A 26,114-nucleotide genomic window follows, 5' to 3' on the forward strand; every position below is an offset into this window, starting at 1 on the left:
TAACTGTGGATCTAATAAAAAGTACTGAACTTATACTTCAAATGGATGAACTTTATGGTATTAAATTATATTCAGTAAAGCTGTTTTTTTTTTTTTTTAAAAGCCAAGAGGCACCCAACCCACAAGGAACTGCCCAGTAACGGCTTTTCTGTTAAAGGTGCCCAGGCAGACTCTACAACTTCTATCCAAGTTCAGCGGCGAAAGCAGCACTTCGTCCCCCATATTTTAATTCTGCTTCAAGTCAAAACTCTGCCATTCCCCACCCCAACCAATCAATAATTATAGCTCTGGCTGCAGCTGATAAGACAATCTCCACTCTATCTGCACAAGCCATTTAATATACGTTAACAGTCTTTCTGCTTTGAGAGTTTCATGAACGTGAAATCAGCTCCTGTTTAATAAGCCTTAACTACACGCACTGCCTCCGCTCTTGTCCCGTTACACTGAACAGAGGCTCCAGTTTCAATACACAACTTAAATTTTCACGGTGACAGGGCACAGAGTAATAAAACTGAGGAAGACTGCAGCATGTGTTGGTTTAAATGATGCTCTTAGTTTAAGCTTCTAGCTCACACAGGGCCCAGGGGAGGGGTACCCCTCTCGCTCTGTGTGTGCCTATGGTCCAGGACCTCAGAGAAAAGTGAATCAGAAGAAAAGATCATCAGGCAGCAAAAAAATTAACAAAGTCTCTTAGCACCAGCAGAGCATTTTCTAAACCCGTCACGGTGCACTAACAGGACGAATAAATCACCGGTGAGGCAGGGGAAAGACAGGCCCAGCTTGGGAAGCTGCAAGGAAAATGCACAGGAGGCGAATTCTGGGGGGGGCTTCCCGTACCGAATGTTCAGAATGCTCCCAAGGTTCGGCCGCAGACTTCTGTCTGCCAAGGCACACCTGACAGGTGAGTTCGCGCCACCCTCCTGGGCGTTCAGAGGCTCCGCGTACATCTCCCTGCGGGCAGGTGTCTGCCTGCCCCTCTCCTCCCACGATGTGGCCGTGACAGCGCGGTGGCTCTGGAGAAGCCTGAGAAGACAAATGCGCCTTGGATGCGGCCGGTGGAGCAGCCCGGGTCTGGGAACGAGAAGCCTGCCTGTGCAGCCCTGCAATTTCCGAAAGGGATTAGGCAAGCACTTGCAAGCCTGGGCCCCTGAATTTCTGTACTCCGATAGACTCACTTTGTCCTCCTGGGGCTAAACCCCTGGCTGTGTCGCTGCAATTCTACACACAAGGGCAGGCAGCGGATGGTGCAAGGAGCAGATGGTGCCTCCCAAGGGCTTCCGCTCAGGGGGCCCTGCTGCCCGGGAGGGGCACCGCATACCTGCCATCGATCAGCCGGGATCAAGTCAAAAATGGCTCTGTTCTCACTTTCTCCACCAAACTTACACAAAATTTCTTCTCGAGGAGCTTCTTGAGGACATTTTCATCTGTGTGAAGTGGTCCCAACGGGCTGCACATGAAGTAGGAAACAGAAGGCCGGCGCTGGGAAGGAATTACGAGATGATCTACAACGTTCCGAACCAGGCTCCCAGCACACCACCCTCAAGAGTCTCTGCTGGATCTGCACGCCTCATACTGTTGTCATACTGTTCCTTAAAGGAATCCACCTTTTCATAATTAAAATGTTTTCAGAAAACCTGTATTCTTCTCATAAATGGAGCACCACCAAACGATCCGAAATCAGATACAAAACTCAGCTCCATCATCCCACGGGAGCGCCGTCTGCTTCCCGCGGGGACCCCGAAGGGTAGGGCCTGACAGGTAGTGAGCGCCGGGCGTGTCAGCATCTAACAGACGTTAGAATTTAACGCACCGTTACGATAAAATGTTCGCGATCTCCCTGAAATCATCTCGCTCGCAGAGCGCCCCCTGCATGCTCCGGCCCACGAGCTGGCGAACTGTGGCACTTGGGCCCATTTTTGTGTTGAACCTGAGTGCAGAGTGGTTTGTTAAGTTGGTTGAAAACAAAAAAATGAAAAAGAGGAAGAGGAAGATCATTATTCGACAGACACCACGTGCAGCCCAAAAAGCCGAAAACATTTGCCACCCAGCCCTCTTCAGCTCGTTCTCATCACACCTCTACTTTGCCAATGAGGCGACCCAAGACCAGTTCCGCTGAATGACTCAGAGCCACTGCACACAGGTCTTCAGGCTTTTGATAAAGGAATTCCACCCAAGAGGTCATCAGTTAAACGCTTTCAAAACAGGCCTCCGTCCAACCACTTCAACATCATTGTAAGGAGTGAGTCTCGTCTACAGCAAACCAGATGGGGGTGGGAGCAGGGCTGGGACACAATTCCTCCACCTGTTCTCGCCCGCCTCCTCGGGCCCCACCACTCCACCCCTCCCACCAGGCACTGAGGCTCACCTGTGTGCATCCTGATCACTCCGGCACCAGCAGGTGAGGGCGGAGGCGCCCGGGATGGAAGACCCCTCCGCACCGCCAGCCGCAGCCCCCTGGTTACCTGAGACAGGCCCCTAACAGGCCGGACCACCCCTGCCCTGTCCCCGCCTCTGTAAGCAGGTACTAAACTCACTTCACACGACCCGGTTTGAGAGTGCCCTGTTGCCCGCAGGGGCCCTGATGGCTGCACCCTTGCAGGCAGTGAGCTCTGGATGTCTGCAGCTGCTGATGTCCCGTCAAGAACACGGGCAGCCAGGCCACCCCACGTACAAGGCCTCTATTATAGAGCCGCACAGCTGGACGGGTCTTGAAGCCTCTGGGGGGCCCCTCCTCCCCCTAAAGGGCACAGCTCCCGGACCAGCCTAGAACCCCCCCCACTCTCAAAACTGCCCAGAGAGTCTAGTGATTCGTTGTAACAACACACTGCATTATAAGAAGACATTTTTAAAAAATCTTCAATTTAATGAAATCTGAGCAGCTGGTATGTCACAGACATGTCCCAGTCACATGACACAAATTAGGTTACTAGAAAGAAGAGGTCAGGACGGGGGTCAGAGGTTTCCTGACACAACGCGGAAGCTCTCTCACAGCCTCATTCTTGCACTGCCTGGCCTGGCCCACGGAGCGAAAACACCTGGCAGCTCCTGCCTGAGCGTGAATCTCTGGGCAGGTGTGGTCACAATGCCTTCATGGCACAGAACGAAGTGGCCACCGTGCCCAGCGGTGCCTCTTCTGAACGTCCTCTGCCCTGACCTCAGCATGAAGAGACCACAGGGACCCGGGCACCCTGGGGAGGAGGGGGGCTGGAAACTCAGCTCAAGTTTGTTACTCATTTGTTGAGCCAAGCACATGTGAGATGGAAGCGCTTCTCCTACACCCCATTTTATACCTGCTCCCTGACCATAAGGGATCAGAAGCCCCACTACCCTAGAGCTGGGCGAGCTCGGGCATGCATCACTCCCCGGTTTTCTGATGGAAAGACTGCTCTGTTCCGGTCTCACCACCTGAAAACCGAGGAGTGAGTCTCGCCTCCCCTACGCCTCCCCACCTGACTCCTGCCTGCTCCCGGCTGTGAAGATCAAAGAGCAGAGAGGCAAGAGCGAGGTTAACATCTCAGATAAAACCAGGTTCAAAATATGGCGGGCAAGTGACTTACCTTCCCTGGGCTCCCTTTCCCTCTGCATAGCTACCTCCCAGTCTGGGGGAGGGCCAAGCGGATTAACACGTGCAGTGCCCTGAGCAGCAGCTGGCACACAGGAAGCACTAATTATTACTAGTTTCTTAATCTGTAAGAGATCTTATTAACAACCACCGTGTAAAGTGCTTTGAAGATTAAGCAGGCACTTTAAATGACAACTGTCCTTTTAATTATATGAAGGTATTCTGTAATTGACTGAGCACCATGCAAGCATACAGTTTAAAAAGTATTGGGGGGCTTCCCTGGTGGCGCAGTGGTTGCGCGTCCGCCTGCCGATGCAGGGGAACCGGGTTCGCGCCCTGGTCTGGGAGGATCCCACGTGCCGCGGAGCGGCTGGGCCCGTGAGCCATGGCCGCTGGGCCTGCGCGTCCGGAGCCTGTGCTCCGCAATGGGAGAGGCCACAGCAGAGGGAGGCCCGCATACCACAAAAAAAAAAAAAAAAAAAATACTGGGTTGGCCAAAAAGGTCGTCATCTTACGGAAAAACCCGAACGAACTTTTTGGCCAACCCAATAAAAGTAAGCTTACTGTTTGACTTATTTCCATCCGCAGCAGTTCAGATGGTTGAACGTTTGAGGGCTACTGCCTCAAAATACTTAAATTGACTTAAAACTGTTAAAAATATTAAGTAGATGAAATGTACGAAGAAATAGACATACACATTACAACTAATATTGAGTTTCTAACCACTGATTTTTATTTCTTAATCTGTAAACATCCCGGTTTCTGCAGCGCTGACGGCCGCCGTCGTCCGCGGTGCGTGGGTCGGGGGTTGGCGGCGACCGCGGCCGTCTTGGTGTCCGCTGTCATTTTGGAGCTGGGGCGGGGGGGCGCTGCTCTGGGAGCCTCCCTCCGCAAGCGAGCAGGTCAGACGGTGCGGGCTGCAGGCTGACACCACTCCACCCAGGGGCCTCTTCACCTGTTTGGCTCTCAGGCCAAATCCGGCCACGTTGGGAAATGAAATGCTCTGCTTTACCTGCCCAGCCGCGGGGGCGGCTGCTTCCACTGTGAACCCCCTGGCGGAAAGCGATGCCCAGTCGACAGGCCACTTTCCTCCTGCCAGGAGGTCTGGACGCGCACAAAGCCCAGTTATTTGTTTTGCCAAACCGTATATACATTGAATGGAAATGTTTGTTTTCTGTGTCCCACTCTACGTCTCAAGAGACAAATGATTAAAGAAGAAATTCAAGGGCATTTTTTTTCCGCTCATCGCCTCCAACCTGGTTATACTAAGAGCCCCACTTCCTGCCTTTTAACTTACGTTTCTGTCGGCCTATCATCCACTCTTCTTTGTTGACCTTTACATGTACAATGTTGCTTCAAAACCCTTCTTCAAAGGAAAGGTCAGAGTGAAATGTCACCGGGAACGATGCCAGATGGCCAGCAGCCAGGGGCACCCGCTCCCAGAGCTGAGCCTACCTGTGGGGTGTGTGACCCGGGGACCAAAGGCAGGAGGGACGGCCCGCGGCTGGACCCCTGACCTACGGCCGGCCACGCCCACACCAGAGAAGACCAGTTCACCAGCCCAGACCCCCAGGACACCCCATCCAAGAGCTGCTTACAGAGCGTCCACTGCAAGCACACGCTCTGTTGGAACTGCAGGTGACAGAGAAAGCTCCGTGCTCCCTGCCCTGGAGGTTGGTCATTTAACAGGAGAAAGGACATTTTAAAAAAAAGCACAGAGTGAATATGTAAGAGGATTTCCAAAAGGTGGAGGGTTGGGAAGCTGAAAGAAACCTCTAAGGTTACTGCACAGGACAGAAAATGGCTGTGACAGATGGGGAAGGAAGGACCAACAGGATGCAATAAATGACAACAGTAGGGGCAAGAGATGGGAACGCGTCAAAGGCAACTCTGAGCTCTCAAGCCTGGGAGGCTGGGAGACTGAGGACTCGTAAAGAGGCAACGTCAAGAACACACATTCGGGCGCAAAATCCAAGTCCGGGTTTGGAAGCACTGAGATCGAGGTGAGGGTGAGACCAAGGGAGATGCTGTGACCTGCCACTCTGACTCCACCACTCACTCCCTCGGCTCTGGTTTACAAAGTACAAGTGATCCCAGGCTCACAAAAGCAGCGCGTTAGCAGCACGGAAGACCAGTGCCGGTTCACGCTAGGGAACTGGAGACAAGCAACACGTACACACAACTGGCAAAGGCCAACTGAGTATGTTAACAATTCAAATCTGCAAAATCTGACCCAGAAAAACCGGACTCGGAAGGAATAAATGGCACGGAAGGAACCGTGGCTGAAGCTAAATTCACCAGAATCTGCTATGGATAAATGGCTGATAAATGCTGGAAATTTAAATGGAATATAATTTACCCTGATGAGAATAATTTCAGAAAAAAGCAAAATTTGAATGGTTTGTCTCTGCTCTAAAAACTTAATGACTTAAACTGAAGTTCACTCAGGGAAACTTTTTCATCCAAAATTCATCTGTGATGATTATTTCTGATAAAGTATTTATATTCACGAACAGAGTCAAAATATCCTCAGAACAAAACAGTGTGTCAAAATGCCCTGTGTTCAGCAGCACAGACACCCGGCACGCGGCGGGGTACGTGAGCAGCTGAAGCAAAGACTCCAGATGGGGCTTGTGCGGGGGTCAGTGCTGACAGGGGAGTCGGGGGGGGGAAGCTGGCTGCTAAGAGCCCTGTGGGGAGCAGGCCCACGCTTTGAGCCCAAGGAGGAAGCATCGCTCTAGGGAAGGGGAAAGAGCAACCTTAAAAAGAGTCCAAAGCAGGACTTCCCTGGGGGTCCAGCAGTTAAGACTCCACGCTTCCAATGTAGGAGGCACGGGCTCGATCCCTGGTCAGGGAACTAAGATCCCACAAGCCATGTGGTGCAAACAAAAAGTCCAAAGCAGCTGGACTTTCCTGAAGTGGAGAAAGGGGTGTGACTCCACGTTTCTCCCTGAGGCCCCCACCCTCACCTCTCAACGTGTGCCAGGAGCCAAAACAAGGCCAGATGAAATACAGGACGCCCACTTGAATCAGAATTTCGCAAGAACAATGAATAATGGCTTAGTGTATCATAATTATGTCCCAAATATTGCCAACAAATATTTTTTCAGTATAAAAAAAGTTGTACTAAGAAAGTATCCATTGCTTACCTACAATTCAAATTTAACTGCATGTCCCAATTTAACTAGTCACCCGTCCAGCATTTTTAGTTGCTCACCCTGGGAACCCTGGCCTGGTGTCCACGGCCCAGGCCTGAGCACCTCACCTCCACCCACACCCTCCGTGCCCCTGACCACCAGCCCTGAGCTCCACAGACGGCCTCTCTGCAAAGGCCTTTCCGCAGACCAAGCAGCAAGTAAAGATCCCCCCATCCGTATCTAACGAGCACCCCCCCCGCCCCACATACTGTGCATGGAGGAAGCTGCCACCACAGCCTCAGAAAAGGAGAGAGTCTGCGGGAAAAAGGGAATGGCCAAGCGTGTGACATATTTCAGAGACAACAGGGGGTGCGGCTGATGACAGACCACTAGAGGGTCTAATGAGAAAAGGCTGTCTAAAAGTGAGCGGTTTCAGTAGCAGCTTAGTTTCCAGAGGGATGAAAACAGGTGCTAGCTAGGGGTCTGGCGTCCTCTCTAGTCAGCTGAATCATAACGAAATGGCTTCTCAGCCAACGGCTGGCATCTTCACGGTGCCTGCAGAGAATATGCCACAGAATGTGCCCTGTAAGGACCAGCCCGCACTTGGGTAACTCAGGCAAGTGCCTGGGGGCAGCCACTCAATGCTGCTGCGTCAATGAATGAATCCACACTTTCTCAAAGGACTTGTTCTGAAATTTGAAATCGTACATAATTAATGAAAATCGAAGTCTAGGGTAAATCTTCCATTCCCTGGCACTCACCACGGTAGCTAACATTCTTTGCTCTTTAACTAGTTTGATGGCTGAGGATTATTTGTAGGACGAGTCACAAGCGTCTGTGCTGGGCCCAAACCAAACAAATGAACCAAAAACACCTGCTATTCCACCCAGTGAGACACATGTTAAGATTCACAGGCACAAAGCCGAGAAGCAAGGCCACCACTTCCCAAACTAAAGTGAATCTAGTTCCCAACCTGTTATTTTCTACGCCCCTTTGTGTAACTGTTGCGGCTGGTATTTAGTTACGGGAGCGCTTAATCAAACAAACATCCAAGAACACCACAATTTTCTTATTTATACATAAAAGTATTATTCAACCCCATGCCAATTTCCCTTGCTCTGTGCTGGAAGAAATCCCAAGGACGCCTTATCAAAACAAAAAACTTCAAAAAAAAAGAGGACGACATATATTTTTAAAAAGAGAGTACTGCATACTGCTTCTAACTTAGGATAAATCCCCAGCATACTTTGAGTTTTTATAAAGGAACTTTTATTTGCTTTGCTACTATGAACTTTCCATTCTGCTAAAAGGCCCCTAATTTAGAATTTACAAACAAATCGAGCCTGGACAAAGTGAACGCTGTGTTGAGCTTTGGGATACAACATCACCTGGCATCAAGCAAACGTGCTCTACGTCTCTGCTGCTAAACGTTTAGGTATTTTATGAAACCTAAGCTAAAAGCGGGTTTAATGCTCAAATTAAACCAAAGGTTTTTCGTACCAATGCCTGAAAAGTTTCGATTCAAATGGAGTCTGTGTTCTTAGTACTTGTTTTTTCAAACCTGGCCCAAGGGAATGTATCTCTGTCCTCATGCGGGGGACACGTGCCAGCTCGGGTTATCTGCCGCTGCCTTGCAACTTCTAAGAAAGGACCTATCCACCCACAGCTCCCCACTCAGTGCTGGAGATACACTTTTTATTATAAATTTTCAGCAAACGTCACTAACGCTCAGGGCTGCCTAGCGCTCCTGTGAACAAGAGCACACACGCACAGGACCGGCAGAATCAAGGAAGACCATGCTTTCTGCAGGTGGAAAGAACCACACGAGTGTCTCAGCTGAGACCCACCAATGTTCTAACAGCAGGGAGACAGTTTCTCCACTGACACAGTCCTAACACTGGGGGTTGGTCACTGCACCGTCTCTTTGGTTTCCTGGGGCCCCCGATTCTCCCTAAAGGCCGACACCAACAATACCAATCTCAAACCAGACCTACAGTACTTCGTGGGGCTAGGGAATGTCAGACTTGGAAGGGAGGTGTTCCGGGTCACCTGCTGCTCCTGTGCTGATGGCCTTACCTGTTCTGCTGAGGACCCCTGTCGGATGAGGGCACTGTGGTCTTTCCAGAAGACAAACGTGCCGTGTCTACTGACATTCAAAGTCAAGGGAAGAATGAGAAGTACAGACAAGGGGAAGGAACACCCACGGCCCAAGCGCTGAGTGCAGCCCCAGGCTGAGGGCTGCTCGGCCGGCCTCTCCCCCTCGGTCCCCAGGCAGCCCAGCAGCAGTGCCCATCTGAAGGGTGCGGCCCCGGGGCTGGAACCCAGGTCCGCCTGGCACCACAACTCCTGCCCCCCACGCTTCCCACCCAGGCGGCTCCAGGTGAGAGGAGCCCTCGTCATGGCTGCTCATCTCCACTGCTGATTTTCTTTTTCGATTACCTACATTTAAATGCCAGTATGAAACTTTACAAACTATCACCAGAGAATCACAAGGCCAACTCTAGAATTCAACTACAATTCCATACATAATGTGGTCTGCTGTCACTGGGGTCTGACGTGGCTAAGGTACGGTGACCCTGACAGTCAGACGAGGCTGAAGGCGCCCTCGCCGGGCGCCTCTCCTCCGTGCCACCTTCTCTGTGGCTGACTTGGCTGCTGTCGGCGTCCTGTTGGTCCTGACACCATCCTCCCACCCAAGTGGGCCAGGGTCAGCGGGAGCAGGGCACCGCGCTCAACCGGCCCCCGTGAGCCAAATGCGCCCCACCGGGTGGGAGAGGCCGAGGAGGACACGGACTGGCCAGGGAAGTGAGGACGGGGCTCTGACTGCAGGGGAGTGGACGGGAGGGACAGCGCCCTGGAGAGGGCAGAGGAATCCTCCAGAATTCGGTCCCAAGAGGGGGCTCCTAATTCAGATGAGAAGGCTGTGCCCATCCTGGGCTGTGTCTCACTTCACAAGGACCGCAGAGTGTCAACGAGACAGCTCAGATGGGCGTCTCGGGCACCAAGCTCGCCCTGCGCCTCTGAAATGCCACACAGTCCAGACTCAGAGAGCCAAGAACAGGAGAAACTGTATCTTGGTCAAACCTGGTCTACTCTGGCCGAGAGGCCTGTCTTTGGAGAAGCTCACAAAGCAAACTTTGCACACAGGCGTATCGCACGACAGCACTTCCAAAGCTCCGTGACAGCCCCAGCTGCACGTGCCAGCCGGCGGGGATAACGCCGTCCTTCTGGCGCCGCTTCCCTCTTCCGCCTCTGCTCCTTCTGGTCCTGTCAGCGACCTGATGCAGAGAGCGCTATGTGCCTTTTCTTACGCTGAGGGAGTTGAAAGTCCTGACAAGGGCCAAGCTGACCGCCAGGGCTGGTGGGGAAGTCCGCGCTTGCCACGCCGTGGTCTGCGGGAGTTTCAAACTCGGGTCGCATCTCTTTCTGCTGGTGCTGCCAGACTGTGTGTGGGGAGGGGGGGTAGTCCCAAACCTTCCACTTGGCCCTTGTACGAGCTGAGCTCTCCTCCATCCCCAAACAAAAGCCAAGCCTTCACTGGGATTTGCAGACTAGAAACTTCCCCTCTCCTGTAATACAACCCTTATCGGATTTCTGTCCAGAGAGCAGATATTTAAGACATCTGCATCGTGGCTGTACAATCGAAGTCTTTTTTGCAGATCTGACCGTTTGCCATCCTTTGTCTGCCGTTGACCCTTACATGAACTCGGTGGCACAGCAGAGTGTGCACTGCCCAATACAAGGGCAGGTTATTTTTATATACACACATCTGCATACCTAAATAGGAAAGCTCTGTCACCTCCGATCCTGTCCACTAAGGCAAATCCAAAGGACCTTGGGCAGAACACCCTTCCTTAAGGGGCTCCTTGAAATCGAGGCCCTGGAAAGGCGCTGGGTGTCTCAGGGTCTGTCTCCAGGCTGGTCCACCCCAGATGCAGCAAAGGACGCGTGGATGCAGAGAGAAACCCAAGTCTGGGACATCCGCTCTGGTCTGCTATTTCTTCCTGGAAGACAGGGCACCCTGAGGACCCACCAATGCTAGAAAAGCAGTGACCCTTCAGTATCGCCCGCATCAGCTCCCTGTCTCAGCCTGTCGAAAGCAGCGAACCTTAAAGAGCCACGTTTGCCCTTTTCTCTGCCCGCGGGGCCTGGTGACAGGCAGGGAGCCTCCGTTCTCTCTCACATCTCTGAGACCACCTTTGCCTTTATTCCACTGCCAAGAAGTATGTCTCTTGCAGGAGGCGGGGAAGAAGCAGAAACAAGGACCCTGCGAGGGATTTTCCGAAAGAAATGCTTCCAGCGAGACAGCTCTTTCTAGAATCACAGGCCCAGAGCTTCAGCTGGGCTCTGCCGCTGACGTGCTCCATCCATATTCAAGCTGGGTGGGTTACCATGGGCAAGCTTGCTTTCTTTTTCCTTTGACGGCGCCTGTATATGTTTTGGCGTGTACGGCCGCCTAATCCTTTTGAAAGATAACCTCTCTCAAGCTTCCTTTCTGGTGAGACAGTTTGGAACTGAAACTTCTCATGGCCTATCCCGACATTCCAAACCCGCAGGAGACGCCCACCCCCGCCCCCCGCTGCCCCTGCTAGGAAGCCCTGCCCGGGACGACGGTGAGCGGCCGGCAGTGTTGCGTCAGGCCGTGAAACCCCTGGTCCAAGGCTGCTGCTTGCCCTTTCCAGAGACGCGCTGAGGAAACACACTGCTCTGACCAGCCTGGGCTCTTCTGGAGGGCTCCCAGGAGGCGCTGCGAGGCTGACGGGCCACGTGGAGGCCCGCGACCAGGTGTTTTTTTAAAAAAAAAAAAAACAGCCACTCTGCTCCTTCTGGTTGCAACAGGTCACGCCACTCGACATTTCTGGGCTCATACAGGCCAAGTGACACTTCTCAGTCAAAATCTCTGTCAGCGTCCTCACACCGGAGCTTCTGTTTTCTACTACCTCGAATCTTTACTGTTCCTACTCAACATCCACTCTTACAGTCTGGACACCAAACTGCTGCACGGAGCTCTTTAGAGGCTCCATAACCACAGAACGTCACCCCCTTCCTGTTTAGGGCTGGAAACCCCAATGCGAGTATCCTAGTGCCATCTCTTCGGAATCCAGAAGCAGAAAGCGTGGCCCTGAGGGCTCGGACCCGGCCAGGGTCACTCGGTCCAGGGCTCGGCTGGCAGCAAGGAGGTCTCTGGACTTCCAGGCCAGTCTAACGGTGGGGGAGGCCTGCCTGGGGCACTTGTTGGGGAGGGGGTGGTGAATCCGCAGGGGGACCTCAGGGCTGGGCAGCAGGGGACGAAGGACGCCCGCTCTAGCCCCCGTCCATCCAGCCCGGCCCCCCGACACCGCCACGCCTGACTCCCAGGCCATTCAAGAGCCGGGAGGGACCGCATCCCTCTTCTGAAAGTCACCCCTTGTCACCTTGAGACGACCCACAAGCAGGCAGGGAGCACGTCTCCTGGGCCGGACGGCACTACCTTCTCCTTTACAGACATTCCCCACACCTTCTCACACACACACGCACACGCACACGTCTCAACTTGCCCACTGGCCACTTCGCTGAGCTATCAGGACTAATCCCCTTCGGCTGACGGCGTTCCCCTCTGCCAAGGTGACGAGCGCGGAAAAGCTGAGGGTTTCCTCACGGCCCGACCACAAGGTCTCACCCGTGTAACGCGCCGTTCATCCTGCCACCTGGTGAGACAGATAACGTGCAAGTCTCTAGAGACTGAAAAGTGTACGAACGGCGATTATAAGACACTCTGCATGAGACGCCATGAATTAAATCTGATTTTCCCCAAGAAACAACGCCGTGGTGGGACTTCATAAAGCAATACATGCAGGATGAAAAATGCAGATGCTACCAAGGCCACAGAGTCAAGGACAGGGTCAGGCCCCGCCCCGACCCCTCAGACCCCACCGTCACCACCGCCGTGCACAGCCCTCCAAGAACATCCGGTCTTGGCTCACGGTTTTTACAGAAGTGATCACAAATCCCAGATTTTAAAGAAAAGCATAAATGATGTCCCCATATACTACTTCACAGGGAGCCTTCCCATGAGCATATGAATGAATGAGCCAGATAACACAGCAAAAATAAAAACCAAGTACGACTGAGTGTAGTCATACTCCGTTCCCATCACTTCTTCCCTCATTATTTCCCCCGTGACAAGGAACATTGAGATCAAGCAGTTCAGGCGAACTTCCGGGCGTCTCCACAGCATGTGCAGTGAAACGGGAGGGAACAGGACCCTCGGAGCTTTTGAGACACTGATCTGCTTTGCGGTCATCCTTGCACTTCCCAACGCAAAAATGTGCAGTAGGCAGACATGCATCCCCTGACTATTCAAAGGTCAGGGGCCGAGGCCACACCTCTGGGGCTTCTGGGCTGCGGGAGGAGGATGGACCCTCACCTGAGCACCCGACCGTTCCCGAAACTTCCTCAGAGGCAAACGGAAGGAAACTGCAAGGCGCTTAACACCTGCAGGTCCGCCCAAACCCACACCCTCCCTTGCCAAGCGGCATCCTGGTCTTCGGTCTTGGAAGCAGGGAACCCCGGCAGCCCCAGGCCCCATCCCTCCACACGGCTCCCCTTTAATTAAAGGTCCTGACACCCCATCTTCCACTAAGAGCTTCCTGACCAAGAAAGAACAAGTAGCAACCTCTCCTTAGCCCCTTTCACCACCCCGCAGTCTCTGAAGCCTCCGCATGCTAATTCACACCTACTCCATTACAGCACAGTCACCACCTCTGAGGTGGGCTCTTCACTGGGCAGAAACCTCCAGAGGCTGGAGCTTAACCCTTTATACACCAACCCTAACTAGAGCTCACGATTACTGAACGCCAGGCAACGTTCTAAACTCATTTTACAGATCTAATCATCAGCACAGCCTACAGCGTAGGGACTGAAGCTCTCCCCTTTTTCCAAATGGGGAAACTGAGGCTGGGAGCTGCAGGGATTCCCACACACGGGCTCCTGAGGTGGGAGCGGCTGCGTTCTGGTGCCTCCTTCTACGTACGCTATTCCTATCGCCTCTGCCCTGCCAGGAGCTCTGCCCCCGCAGCCTGAGTTTCCACTCCCTATCTGCAGTTGGTGGCAAACAGATAACCAGGCTGGTCAGAGATGAATGCGCCCCACGCCCCTCCCACCCCAAGGGCCCGGGACAGCAAGTGCTTGGGTTCCTGAAAAGACATCTTTTGAGCATCTACTCAACACCAGCCACTGGTGGGTCCAGGACCCTGGCCTCAAGGGGCTTGCGGTCCAAGAGCGGCTGAGGTCTCCTTGACGAGGTCCAGTTGCCAGTAGTTTGACAGATGCCGGCTACTCCAAGAGAACCCGGGAGCTGGGTAGAAACTCTGCCCCAGACCTTCGGAAACAGACCTGCAGGTCCACGAAATCCCCAGAGGGGATCCGTGCGCACGCGCCTGTGAGCCTGTGAGATGCGTTAGACACCCGAGGTCTGACTTTAGGACGTGAAAGGCACTAGGACATCATGCAAATTTAACTCACATACTTATGCAAAATGTATTCCTCTTCTCCATCCTGCCCCTGCTGCCACATCCGTCCAATCCTACCCATGCGCTTTTCAGATGAGGAGGGAGGGGCAGCAGTCGTAACGAAGAGGCAGTAGGCACGGTGCCGTGGAAGCGTCTCCTGTTTTGTGCGCTACCTTCCCAGCCATGGTTAGTCTTGCCCCTCGGTTTGAAGTTTTATATTTATTAGTGCACACTTTGCATCTGTGGGTCCAGGCACTAAGGCGAGGTCTAGACGAGCAGGGCTGTGGCCTTCAGGCCACACGCACGGTAAGGTCGGCCCGGAAGTCCTGCTGGCTGGGGGCAGTGTAGCGTGGGGGGAGGGGCTGGGAGAACTGAGTCGGCCCTCATGAGCTGGGGACAGCGCTGCTCTCTCCCACGCAGCGTCAGACTGGAGGGAGGGCTCCTCTGCCTCTATCCCTGCTGCCAGGGCCACACACCTTGCCGGAAAGAGACACCCTGTGAGGGCTCGGGTCAGAGCCAGCAGCCCCCGAAGAGGCTGCAAATCTCCCACTAACCGGGGGGCTCTTCAGGGCGATTCAGCAAGAGGCTGCCTTGCGGATGCTCAAGGCAGGACCGTTAACAGGCAGCCAGGAGCTGCAGGGAAGCCTGAGGAATTCAAGGTGGCAGAGCCCTTGCCGTGACTCATCAGACCACAGACCTGAGAGCCTTTCAGTAACTAGGCCTGAAGTTACAGCTGATATTTTCCAAATTCTGACTGCATCAAATTCTGAGGCTAGCAAGACATTCTTCCCAGTTCAATGTGGATTACTCAAAGAATTAGTGAACATTGTTGCCGAATGTCTCCCAAGTTTGCCCTCTAGGGAGAAAGAAAGGTCTTCCAACAAAAGATTTCCCTTAAAACCCAAACTTGCTGCTAAAAATTTGAGGTTATAGACTTATGGGGGACATGTTATACAATTACAATTGCAGATAATCCCCTATTTCACATAATATTAACAAATATAACAGCATAAAATCAAGTTCATGGGCTTCCCTGGTGGCGCAGTGGTTGCGCGTCCGCCTGCCGATGCAGGGGAACCGGGTTCGCGCCCCGGTCTGGGAGGATCCCACGTGCCGCGGAGCGGCTGGGCCCGTGAGCCGTGGCCGCTGAGCCTGCGCGTCCGGAGCCTGTGCTCCGCAACGGGAGAGGCCACAACAAAGGGAGGCCCGCGTACAAAAAAAAAAAAAAAAAAAAAAATCAAGTTCATGAGGATTCTTCTCAAATACTAACAACAGTGGTAATATTTGTCATTTATAAATGAATTTTTAAAAGACTACAAATTAGGCACTCTGAATTCTTACAATAAACTTACTGAGAAGCACAGTAAATAAAAGAAGTTACAAGAAACAAGGACAGGTATTTGTACATTGTTTCAGTAAACTAGGTGATTTATCTTGTTCTAGTTCTGTTGTCACTGTGCTTTTGTTCCATAGAATCAATTCCCTTGATTTACAATTGTTCTAGGAATTATACACAAAGACTTATTAGTTAAAGAATATTAATTTTCTAAGCAAAAAAAAAATTCAAACACTTCTCAAAAAAGAGAACAAAATGCATTCAACCTTTTCAAGAAGAACTATTTAATGGTATGATTACTATTGCTAATATTATCATCTCAACGCTCTGTTCAATTTTAAACCATCAGACCCCAGAGTCTAAAAATTAATATTTCTGTAAGTGACTTTTCTCCCTCTTCTTCCTACAAATCCTCAATTCTGAAAGGGAAGGCTTACCTTTCAGGTGGACTCTTCCTCAAATCACACTGAAAAAAGTAAACACACACAAAAAGGTCAAAGTGCTGAAATTAACAAATGTTTGGGTCATCCCTGAAAAAAAACACACAGCCTGACCAGGCCACCTTCAAAACACCAGCGTGTGAGGTCAGCTTAGGACAGAGCTACCCTTTGCAGCAGCAGCAAACCACACTGGGAATTCACGCAGGTCTTGCCTTGTGTCCCTTCATCATAGATAATAATGTCCACTTCGGTCAGAAACCCTTAAACCAGCACAAAAAGAAACCACCTCTACCCTCTGTCTTTGTCTAAATCAGTGTGGACAGAGAATTCCTCCCAGGCCCTAGCCCAGTGAGTGTAAAACTCAGGACACCACGGAGGAGGGGAGGGTGGGCACGGAGGCCAGCACGCCCACGCCCAGCAGCGTTTGCAAACTGCCAAGTCACCACCAGGATCTTTCGCGATGCAATAGAAAAGAGTAAAAATTATCGGAGTGCAGCCCAGGTACGAGAATGAGTACTGTTCGGTGGGAAGTTTCATTTTAATCTGTATATAAATATGTACTTCGCTGTGTGTGCACCTGAGCACCGTGTCAGTTTATTTCCTCTTGCAGACTGCAGCCAAAGAAGCTGACAGCCGCCACCCTCAGGAGAACCGGGGTGTGGGCCCCAGCAGCCCTACCCCAGCCCGAAGGAAGCCTCCCCACGGGGCTTCCAGAACCCTGTGCAGATCGGGCTCTGAAACCTAAGTGGCTGCGTCCTTCTGAAGGAGGAACGAAACGATCTCACCAGGGGGAAGCACGGGCGGCTGTGCCACGCAATCACGGAGACCAGGGCCATCCTCAAAGCCAACCTGAGATGCTGTGTTACTAAAGACCCTTCTGAATCAGAAATAGGGCGATGTACGGCCTACTAGTATATCTTGGTAGTACTGAGACTCGAAGATGAGAAACTTTCCCTGGGCAAAACAGGCAAAATTCTCAACAACAGGACAGGTCAAGCCAGGGAAATGGCTTGACATCAGCCACAGAGTACCTGAGAAGTCGTCTCCTTACCCCATCTGTGAAGGAGCCTAGTAGCCAGCCCAGGAAAAATTTATCCCAATACCCTAATTTCAACAAGACCCGATTACTCCAAAAGTAGAAACGTCACAGTCACTCATTCACAGGGTGTTGTGTATCAAAGTACAAAATGTGGTACATGTTTGGAGCCAAAACCCTCCAAAATAAACCCCAAATCGAGACGCCGGGACAGAATTACAATAGAAATTTGAAATAATTTATTGTTCTTTCCACTTGCCAAAATGTTACTACTTAGCTCAAAGACACCCCCCCTTTAATCTATACTGCTGTTTCACTAATTATAAAAATAATTCATACAACGAATATTTGCTGAGCACTAGTTCAAGTGCTACACACCTAGCAGTGAGCAAAACAGAGCCTGATTTTAAGTGTCTTCTTTCTGTACAAATACATGTATCTCATTAAGAGAACACTGATTATGGAAAATTGCATCCAGATTTTTTTCACTTTTAACAGTAAAGTTTTTCCCTTAGGATCAAATGTTCCTTGAAAACATCACTTTTATTGGCTACGTGATATTCCATCGAGGATGGTGTCATAATTTACCAAAGGACATTTCTAAATGCTGACCACAGGATAAAAACACAAACGCGAGAGAGAGACACGGTTAAACACAGCATGTTAGATCCGGATTTAGGACCTTAAGGGGGAAAAAAAGGGAAGATACAACCTTACCGATCACGGACCCCGGGCAGTGGACGTGTACACGGTCACGGCTTCCCCGTGTGCCACGTTAAGGCCTAACTTGTGAATCTCCCTTTTTTATAAGCACCGCTCCCTCTTTGATCCAAGAGAACATTGTCTACACAGAACAATACGTTTTCATTTCAATTTCCCTTCTTTTCAGGAAAGGAAATGTTTGCACTTCAAAGGGTTTCTTTGAAGAGCAGCCTCCGGTGCTGGCCCGTCCAGGTTCGGAGTTCCGGGGCCCCAGCGGGGTGTGCAGAGTCTGGGCGGCTGCCCACCGCAGTCCCTCCCTCTCCAGGCCACCTCCTTCAAGGAGAGGGTCTGGTGCGGGAGAAGAGAAAACAAACATGGAAAAATACTGGGGGCTTTTGATCATGGCTTTCAGAGGCCCCGTTCACACACAGTGTAGGTTTCACAGCTCAGGGAAACTGAGGTGCGAGCCACGGGGAGCCGGCTTCTAAGAACAAAACCCTTCCAGAAACCAGCCCCACCCAGCGAGGGCCCCTTCCAGGGCCGGGGCAAGAGCGGAGTCTCGGGGGTACTGCTGGTGATGACAAAGGGGACGGCTCTGATAAACGAAACACAGAAAGACGCAAGATCCACACGTCACCCAACAGTCTGGAACCTTCCCCCAGGAACTTCTGGGCTAGCGAAGAACACAATTCACCATTTTGAACTTCTCCTCTTATCGCTCTCCTGGCCCGCTCGTAGCGGCCGGGAGGCTCAACACCCTATGAAATAACCGCAAGCTACAGGCCAAGAGGCCAGGACCATTCCTCTCCATCAGGGCCCCTGCCCATCCCTCCCCTCTGCTTAGTCTGGGAAGCCAGGGCTACACAGCAGGCAAGAGAGGGCCTGCGACATTTCTTTTCAAGGCTTGAACAAGTTCTGGGTATTTAATAATCATCTCCACCCTTCCCCACCCCGAGGGGGTTATGTTTGCCTGCTCAGGTGGGCAACCGGCCAGGTGGTAGGCAGGGGCATGAAAGGCATCCGCTCCAGACAGGGCGCCTGCTGCCCCCGCAGCCCGAGGCCTTGCTCCGGGCCCCCGCCCTGCGTGCTCGGGGTGCAGGTCTGCGGGAGCGCGTCACCCTGAGCTGAAGTCTGCCGACCAAGCACCTTCCTGCAAGCCCTCTACCCTGGTCGGGCGCTTAGCCTCTCTGCCGGAATTATGGATGCTGTTTATTTTCTCTTTCTTTTACTCTTCTGCAGTTTCCAAATTTTTCACAATACGCATTCTAACTCTTAGGAACTTTTTTTTTCTTAAAGAGGCTTATAAGGTAGAAAATTAGACCACAGTTCCATTGAAAGAGCCTCTCCTGAAAACAAACAAAACCAAGAAAACGAAAAACAAAAAACCAACTACCTACATGCATATGTAAAGGACATTATTTGGACAACTGGAAGTTGAATATGGACTGTGGACTTGATGATGTCATAAATGTTAAATTTCCTGATTTTGATGTCGTACTGTAGTCACGTAAGAGAACGTCCTTATTCTTAGGAAACACACTGAAGCATGCCGGGGTAAATAAAAGGACATGATGTCTTCGACTTACTCTCAAATGGTTCAGGAAAAAATGCATCCGTGTGTGTAGACAGATTAACTGATTGACAGATAAACAGAAAGGAATGAAATGTAAACAACCGGTGAATCTGAGAAAATTGAGGCGCTCCTTGTAACCCCTGCAACTTCTCTTTAAGTTTGAAATGCTATCCACAAAACATTGAAAGAGCAAAGGAAGAAAGGAGAGAGGCAGGAAGGGGCGGGCACGAGTTTCCCCACTCCACCTGCCAGCACCCACGGCCTCCCCATGGGGCCAGGGCCACTGCCCCGGGGGCCCTGCCAGCACACAGTCTCTCCAGAGTAGACAGTGCCTGCTGCTACCCTGGCTCGGACAGCCGCCAGCCCCGGCTTCCTGAGGGCGTCAAGGAAGCACCTTCCAAGGAAGGAGACCCCTCCCCACCTCCCGACACTACAGAAGGCAGCAAAGTGAAGATCCTGGGAGAACGGCTACTGACACTGGCCTTGAGAAGGAGGAAGAAGGGAGCCACTTTTCCCTACAAACCAGACGACTCCCCGCAAAGGGCCCTCCCCCAGCGGAGGAGAAGGGGAGCAGAGACGACCGATGGAGATCGGTGAGGCCGGGCTCCCGTGGCCCGGGCAGGAAGCCCCTCGTCCAGCCAGCTCTGGCGATGCCAATGGCAGACTACTGACCCAGGAGGAACGCAGCGCAGCCTCCGTCACACTTCAGCACAGCTGTGTCAAGGACCCCAGAGCTCCAGCTGTGCCCGGAGTCCAGGGCTCAGAGAGGAAAGATCTGCGCTCAGAAGAACCGGGGCAGCTAGAGAAAAACAGCCGGCTGCCGCCCCTCCAGGACTTACTTGGAACCAAGAGACGTGTGGCAGCCTGGCATTCCCGGGCCCGAGTGCTAACCTCAGGGCCCGGCGTGGCCCCGCGCACACGCGTGCCAGACCACAGTCCCCAGGGCGAGCGGCCGGAGCCCCAGGTACAGGCTCGTGCCCGCAGGCCCAAGCACGCTTGGTGTCAGGGCCCTGGAGCCAGGCCCCAGGTGCAAGTCCTAGCTCTGCCACCTACGACCCACCCCGGTGCCCATCGCAACTTGTGTCACTTCTCAGGGCCTCCAGCTCCCCATCAGCCAAACAGCAGGACCAACCTCAGGGGCGGCTATGAGGATTAAATGACAACAAAGAAAGTACCGAGCCCACGGAGAACACTAACAGGGCTTGTAGTCTGGATCTTACTCAGCCCCAGGGCCTCTCCCTTCCTTCCTATTTGGTGTAAGAGATTTTGGTTAATGGTACTTGGTAGGCAAATAAGAAGATACAGAGAAAGAGAGCATTTTCAGGCCAACCTTAAAAGGTCACCCCCAGCATCTTCATGGGCAGGAAGACAACGGTGACAACAGTGTGATGAAACGCCGGTAAGACGTTTGCTCCCTTCCCCTCACCGCTGCCCCTGTGATGGGGCCCCCAAACCACGCCAAGGCACTGGGGCATCTACCTCCGCCCTCAGAAGGGATGAAAAAAGGTGGGAAACAGACTTGGCCCCAGTTTTTAAACCCAAAGCACTCAGGGTAATTTGGACCAAATGTCTGGGGTCAGGATGGACGAGGGCAGACACCCCCAAAACACACAGACACTCACACGCACGTGCACACAGACACACGCAGGCCACCCCTGAGGATGGGACCTTGAGCTCTGCTTCCCAGAGGCGTGAGGAGGGGACAAACCCAAGGCTGTGGATCTGAGACCTGCGGGGACCGGCCTCCCCAACACCCCAGTGCCACGCCACACACTGCAAGGCAGACACAACTCCAAGGAGAAGGGACGACCTTTTGACACCTTGGCAAAATGGGAGGGCAAATAAAGTTGTTACAGATTTTCTTTTTCTCCACGCCAAAATCAAAGAACTGAGCTTTGTTTCCAGTAAAACAGCTAACATTTATACGAAGCACCTGGTATGCGCCAGCTGTGTTAAGTGCGTAACTTGGATTATTGCCTCATTTAAATCCTCTCAATCCTGTAAGGTAGGCACTAGAAGCCAATTATTATGCAGGCAATATGGAAAAGGATTCAAACGTGGCTCCGAGAAATATCTTAGAAAAGGCACTGGTCCTGTAAGCAGAGCCCACTCCAGGGCCGGGGGAGGCCCACGGCACCTCCTTCGGCCCCGCAGTGCGTGGCCCGTCGGGGAGAGCAGGGGGCTGCCCGGAGTTGGCAAGGCAAGCGGGTCTCCGCAATGTGGGGCTCCCTGTGCACCCAGCACGTGCGGAGAATCAGGACCCACTCCTACGCACAGAAAATCAGGACCCACTCCTACGCACGTGGCAAAGTACTTGGCTGTTCTCACAGGCAAGAACCTTATCTGCATTGGTCTTCTGAAGAAAGCACTACGGCAGAAAGACAGAATGTTTCGGAAACAACTGTCTCCAGAGGGGAAAGGTGACTCAGGGAAAAGGGAGACGACGTGGAAACACACGCTGTCCTACCGTACGAAGGACATTCTTTCTCCCTCCTCAGTATAAGTCCGCCTCTTGGTAGCCTTTGAAGGCTGAACGGAGCTTGATTTCTGGTTGCCTTTATCAGAAGAGAAGGCTGGCAATGGAAAAAACTTATTTTGTGAAAGAATCTAAATGGACTGACCTTTATTCTTTCAAAGAATATTCTGCACTTCATGTTTATTGGCTTCATCACTATGAGGCTGAGAGGGCGGGCTTCCCCAAGCTACAGGCAGGGCAAGGGCACGTCTGCAGGGTTCGGAGAGCCCAAAGGACGTATTGGAGGCTGCACAGAGACGGCAGCAAACCTGCACCCAAGACGCCTCGGGTGGCGCCGTTCCCGGCACTGGACCACCTGCCCCGGCTCCTAGAAGCAGCGTCTGCATTTCAGGGCGATGACCTCAGGCTGCACTGAAGCTGGCCTCTAACTCCACACAGCTCTACCCTCAGTTGATGTGGTCTGTCCAGCAAATCTACCACCTGGCGGTCCCCACTGCTGATGACCGTAACCAGAGGAAAAGCCAAATGAAAGACTCGGGTGTGGCATGACGGGGGAGCCTCGTGCCAGAATCTATGCCAACATGCAGCCTGCGTCCCCTGGGTGAACGAATCCTGACCGATGGATGAGGCAAACAGCTTCAGCCGCTGCTCTGCCGAGGCCAAAGGTCTGAAGGAATGTCTTCGGAGCCAAATGAAGATAGCAGTCCACCAAATCCTTTTAGCAATGTGCTTCCTGTCCTTCTAGCAGGTTCACAGGTGGCAAATGCACTAACCCCCCCATGATAAACTGTGACTTGCTTTGAACAAGTGCAGGGGTAGTTGCTGTCAAAGCTGCTTTGCAGTTGGGGGTGGGGACATGATGACGGAGAAAGAGAAGCCACTGAAGTTACCACAGGGTCCATAATCTGCCACCAAAGATACTACTCTGACTGGAACAGACCTAAAACCTTGGGGTAGATACAACCTTGGCCTGGGCTCCAATGCCAGTGGCCTCAGGCCCAAGAAACCCCTGGCAGGCAGGCATCCTGAAGGCCAGGAATGAAAAGGCAGGCGCGCCCCATGGCTGCAGTCCCCACGCGGGCCACAGGACAAACCCACGGCCAAGACGCCCACTGGAGGCCGCAGGGGAGAACAGGGAGGCCGCAGGGGAGAACAGGGAGGCCGCAGGCTTGCTGGGCGGAGGGGAAGGAGGCCCAACGCCGCGGCGGCACGTGGGTGCGACAAGGCAGCTCCGGCTCAGCCCCAGCCTGTGAGGATGGAAGCGTCTGAAAAAAGCCGGTTGTGACTTTTACCGAGTCCTTCCCAACACGCTCTCCTCAGCCTTCCCCACCTCACTAGCACAGTGGCTCCGCTCTACGTGGAACCTCATCGGCCTTTCGCGGCTCACATGGAATCTTCCTTTAAAATCCACAGGCGGAGCGAGGACACCAGCCTGCAGGAGGAGCAGAGCTCAACCAGCTCACATTCCTACCGTGTCCACCCGTCCAAGCTGCACCGTCTCTCCCTCTCACAGAAGCGACATATGGACACACTCTCCCGTGCAGAAATAAGCTGGGCTTGGGGTTTTTTCCAGACTTAAGTTACCAGTCTCTGCTCTGGCCTCCCCCGTTCTGCGCCTGCCCGTCCCCCATCCTTCCTCCACCCAGGATCTGAGGTGATCCTTCCACTCCCTGACAGCCACCCACCACTCCCCGCTTCTCTGAGAGAAACAGCCTGCCGTCAACTGGAGCAGACAGTGGTGAGGGCCCCAGGCCGGAGAAGAGCACCGGCGCTCGCCCGTCCGCAGGTCCCACCTGGAGCGAAGACCCGGCCCCAGGTGGAAGGATGGCCATCTCAGAAGATGCCTGTGGCCCAGACACCTCCACGGTCAGAGGAAAATGTTTCTCCCCATAACAAGGACACTCTCATTCCTGTTTCAAATTCCTCTCTGGGATTAATAAACCGATACCTTCAGATACATAGTTAATAATGTAAGGGATTAATTTAAGAAGACATAATGCTGGGCCCTCCAACATAATTACATATTTTTACTGGCCTGAGTAGACAAGAAACGACAGACTACAACAGTCGGTAAACACGTGTTTAAACCCATCAAAGAATGGAAGCCTCAACCCAATACGATTAATGTGTGTCCTAAAATGCAAGCTCCCCGAGGTCAGCAATCTCGTCTTTCAAGGCTTTCTTCCTTTAAAGCAAATAATTATATGCATAAGAGCACCCATGTGGTTCAATCCAGATTTAAACAACTGAGTACATTTCTGATCTCTATTAATTCTCATCCTGTTTCTTTAGTCAAAACCCTTTTGGCACTCTTTAAATTTTACCTGTAATAATTAAACATGATCTTAATACGCTAAACCTTTAAAAACTATTTTAATCCATTGTTGATTTTGTCCCCTAAGTTTCTATTCTGACTGTGACTTAAACAAGACCGTTTTGTTTTAATCACAGAAGGGTGTGTGCATATAAAAATAATAATTTCCACTGAGATCAACTAAAAATATCGGGGGATATTTTTGTATGTATCACGGTTTCCTATTATCGGAACCAAACCTAAGTAGCAAGAAACGTTAAGATAAATCCCAAGTAAATTATAATTCAAATGAAACACAATTAGGAAATTCAGCCAGAGGCCAAAACACAGTCCTGGTCACATTTTTAAGAGCTCATTTAGGGAAATACACCTGGGATTGAAACCCTCACTCACTCCTCTGTTTACAAATCTGGAGTAAAAACTACTCCAGGTTACTTCTACACGTGAGAGCCTGAGGGCGGGTACTGGGCAGTGTTACGTTTCTTCCGGAAGGCACTTGTCTGGCCGTCCTAATCATACAAGTCAAGCACCACTCCTCTCGGGTTCTCACAGCCACTGAAAAGGGGAAGGAGCTAAAACAGCACCCGGTAGTAGTACTACAGCGCCCTGCTGCTGTGTACACACAGGTCTTAGAATGACTGCGGGACCCGCCTGGCCCGGGAAGTTTCCTACTACGTAGAAAGGAACACACTGAGAATAGGTTGTCTCGGTGAAGCCGGAAGAACTGCCTCCTCCTGCTCGAAACCATCTGGAAGCGTTGAGTACCGGCCTCTACGGGCCAGATCGGGTCACAAGGAAGCCCCCCGCGGGGGGAACTTCCCCGAAATAACTCCGGGGACCCGGAAGAGAAGTGGAGGCGGGCCAGGGAGTGTGCAGGGTTCCAGAGAGGAAGAGACGTGGGCGCGGCGGCCAGCTTGCGGGTGCGCGACGCCGTCCTCGGCCGGCCACCTGCCGCGGGACCACCCCCCGCCGCCCGGCGGGCTCCCCACCCGCGGCCGATGACACGTCGTGGACCTCGCGGCGGGGCGGCGTGCTCCGCTCCGCGCCATGTAAGGGAAGGTCTCCGGACGCTTGCTGGGCCCCGTGCCCACTCCCCGGCCCCACGCCCCCGCGACCACCCGCGCGTCCCGGCGCCGGGTGCCCCGAAGGGAGCGCGGGGCCGGCACCCCGGAGGCGCCAGGTCGCCCACGCTTCCTCACGGGGTGTTGCATCATGCACCACGCCGCGCCTTCAGCGAACCAAAATGGACTCCGTGGCGGAGCCAGACGCATGGGCACCGGCCGCGTACACCCCCGTCCGCCCTGCCCGCGCCCACCCGGAGGATGCCAGCGCGCCCCGCGCGGGCTCCGCGCCCCTCCCCGCGCCGCCGGGCTCAGCCCCCTAAGGTGACCCGGACCCGGGCAGCTGCCCCGGCGCCGGCGGAGGCCGGGGACTCACCGGTCCGGTGGCCGGCGGGATGCAGGCAAGACCGCGGCTGGACTGACGGACGATGGACCGAGGCTCGGCGAGACTGACGGACGCTCGGGCGGAGGCGCGGCGCGCCGGGAGCCGGAGCGGGGAACGCGGGTAACGGACGCCGGGTGGCCGCGCGCCCCGCCGACAGCTGACCTGCCGCTCACACCTGCCCGCGCTGAGTGAATGGAGCGTTGAGGGCGGGAGAGGATCCGGAGCCGGTTTCATCAGCCGCGCCCCGCTCCCCGCCCCGCCCCCAGCGCCCCGCCGGCCGGCCCGCTAGCCCGCGTCACCGCCGGGCACCAATGGCAGCGCGGCGCGGCGGCGGCTCCGGGAGCGGGCGGCGGCGCGGGGGGCGGGGCGGGGCGCGGCGTCTTCGCGCGCCCCTTGCCCCAACCTGGGATTCCCCCGCGGGTGGGCGGCGCCTGCCGACGCGCCGGTGGTTGCCCCGCCCACGTGCGGCCATCCCTCCGGCAGTGGGAGCCCGCCCGCAGCCTCGGGTCACCGCAGCCCCCCGCGCGGGCCCGGCTGGCGCGGCCGCCGGACTGTCCACCCGACCGCGGGCCCCGCGCTCGCGGCCAGTCTGCGTCCCGCAA

General features: G+C 53.4%; 1 protein-coding gene across 4 annotated transcripts in view; it reads right to left on the bottom strand.

The window, feature by feature from the left end:
• Positions 1-25,729, bottom strand: part of SLC7A1 (solute carrier family 7 member 1) — a 69,537-nt gene extending 43,808 nt beyond the window's left edge. For 3 of the 4 annotated variants that reach the window (XR_008618952.1, XR_008618953.1, XM_024125873.3), the window contains exon 1: positions 25,504-25,729. The gene's annotated coding sequence lies outside the window, so the exon portion shown is untranslated. The remainder of the gene's footprint in view (positions 1-25,503) is intronic. The other variant, XM_055089330.1, reaches the window with a different exon arrangement.
• Positions 25,730-26,114: the final 385 nt, after the last annotated feature.

This window comes from Physeter macrocephalus, chromosome 13, assembly GCF_002837175.3.
Source record: "Physeter macrocephalus isolate SW-GA chromosome 13, ASM283717v5, whole genome shotgun sequence".
In the NCBI taxonomy this organism is placed as follows: Eukaryota; Metazoa; Chordata; class Mammalia; order Artiodactyla; family Physeteridae; genus Physeter; species Physeter macrocephalus.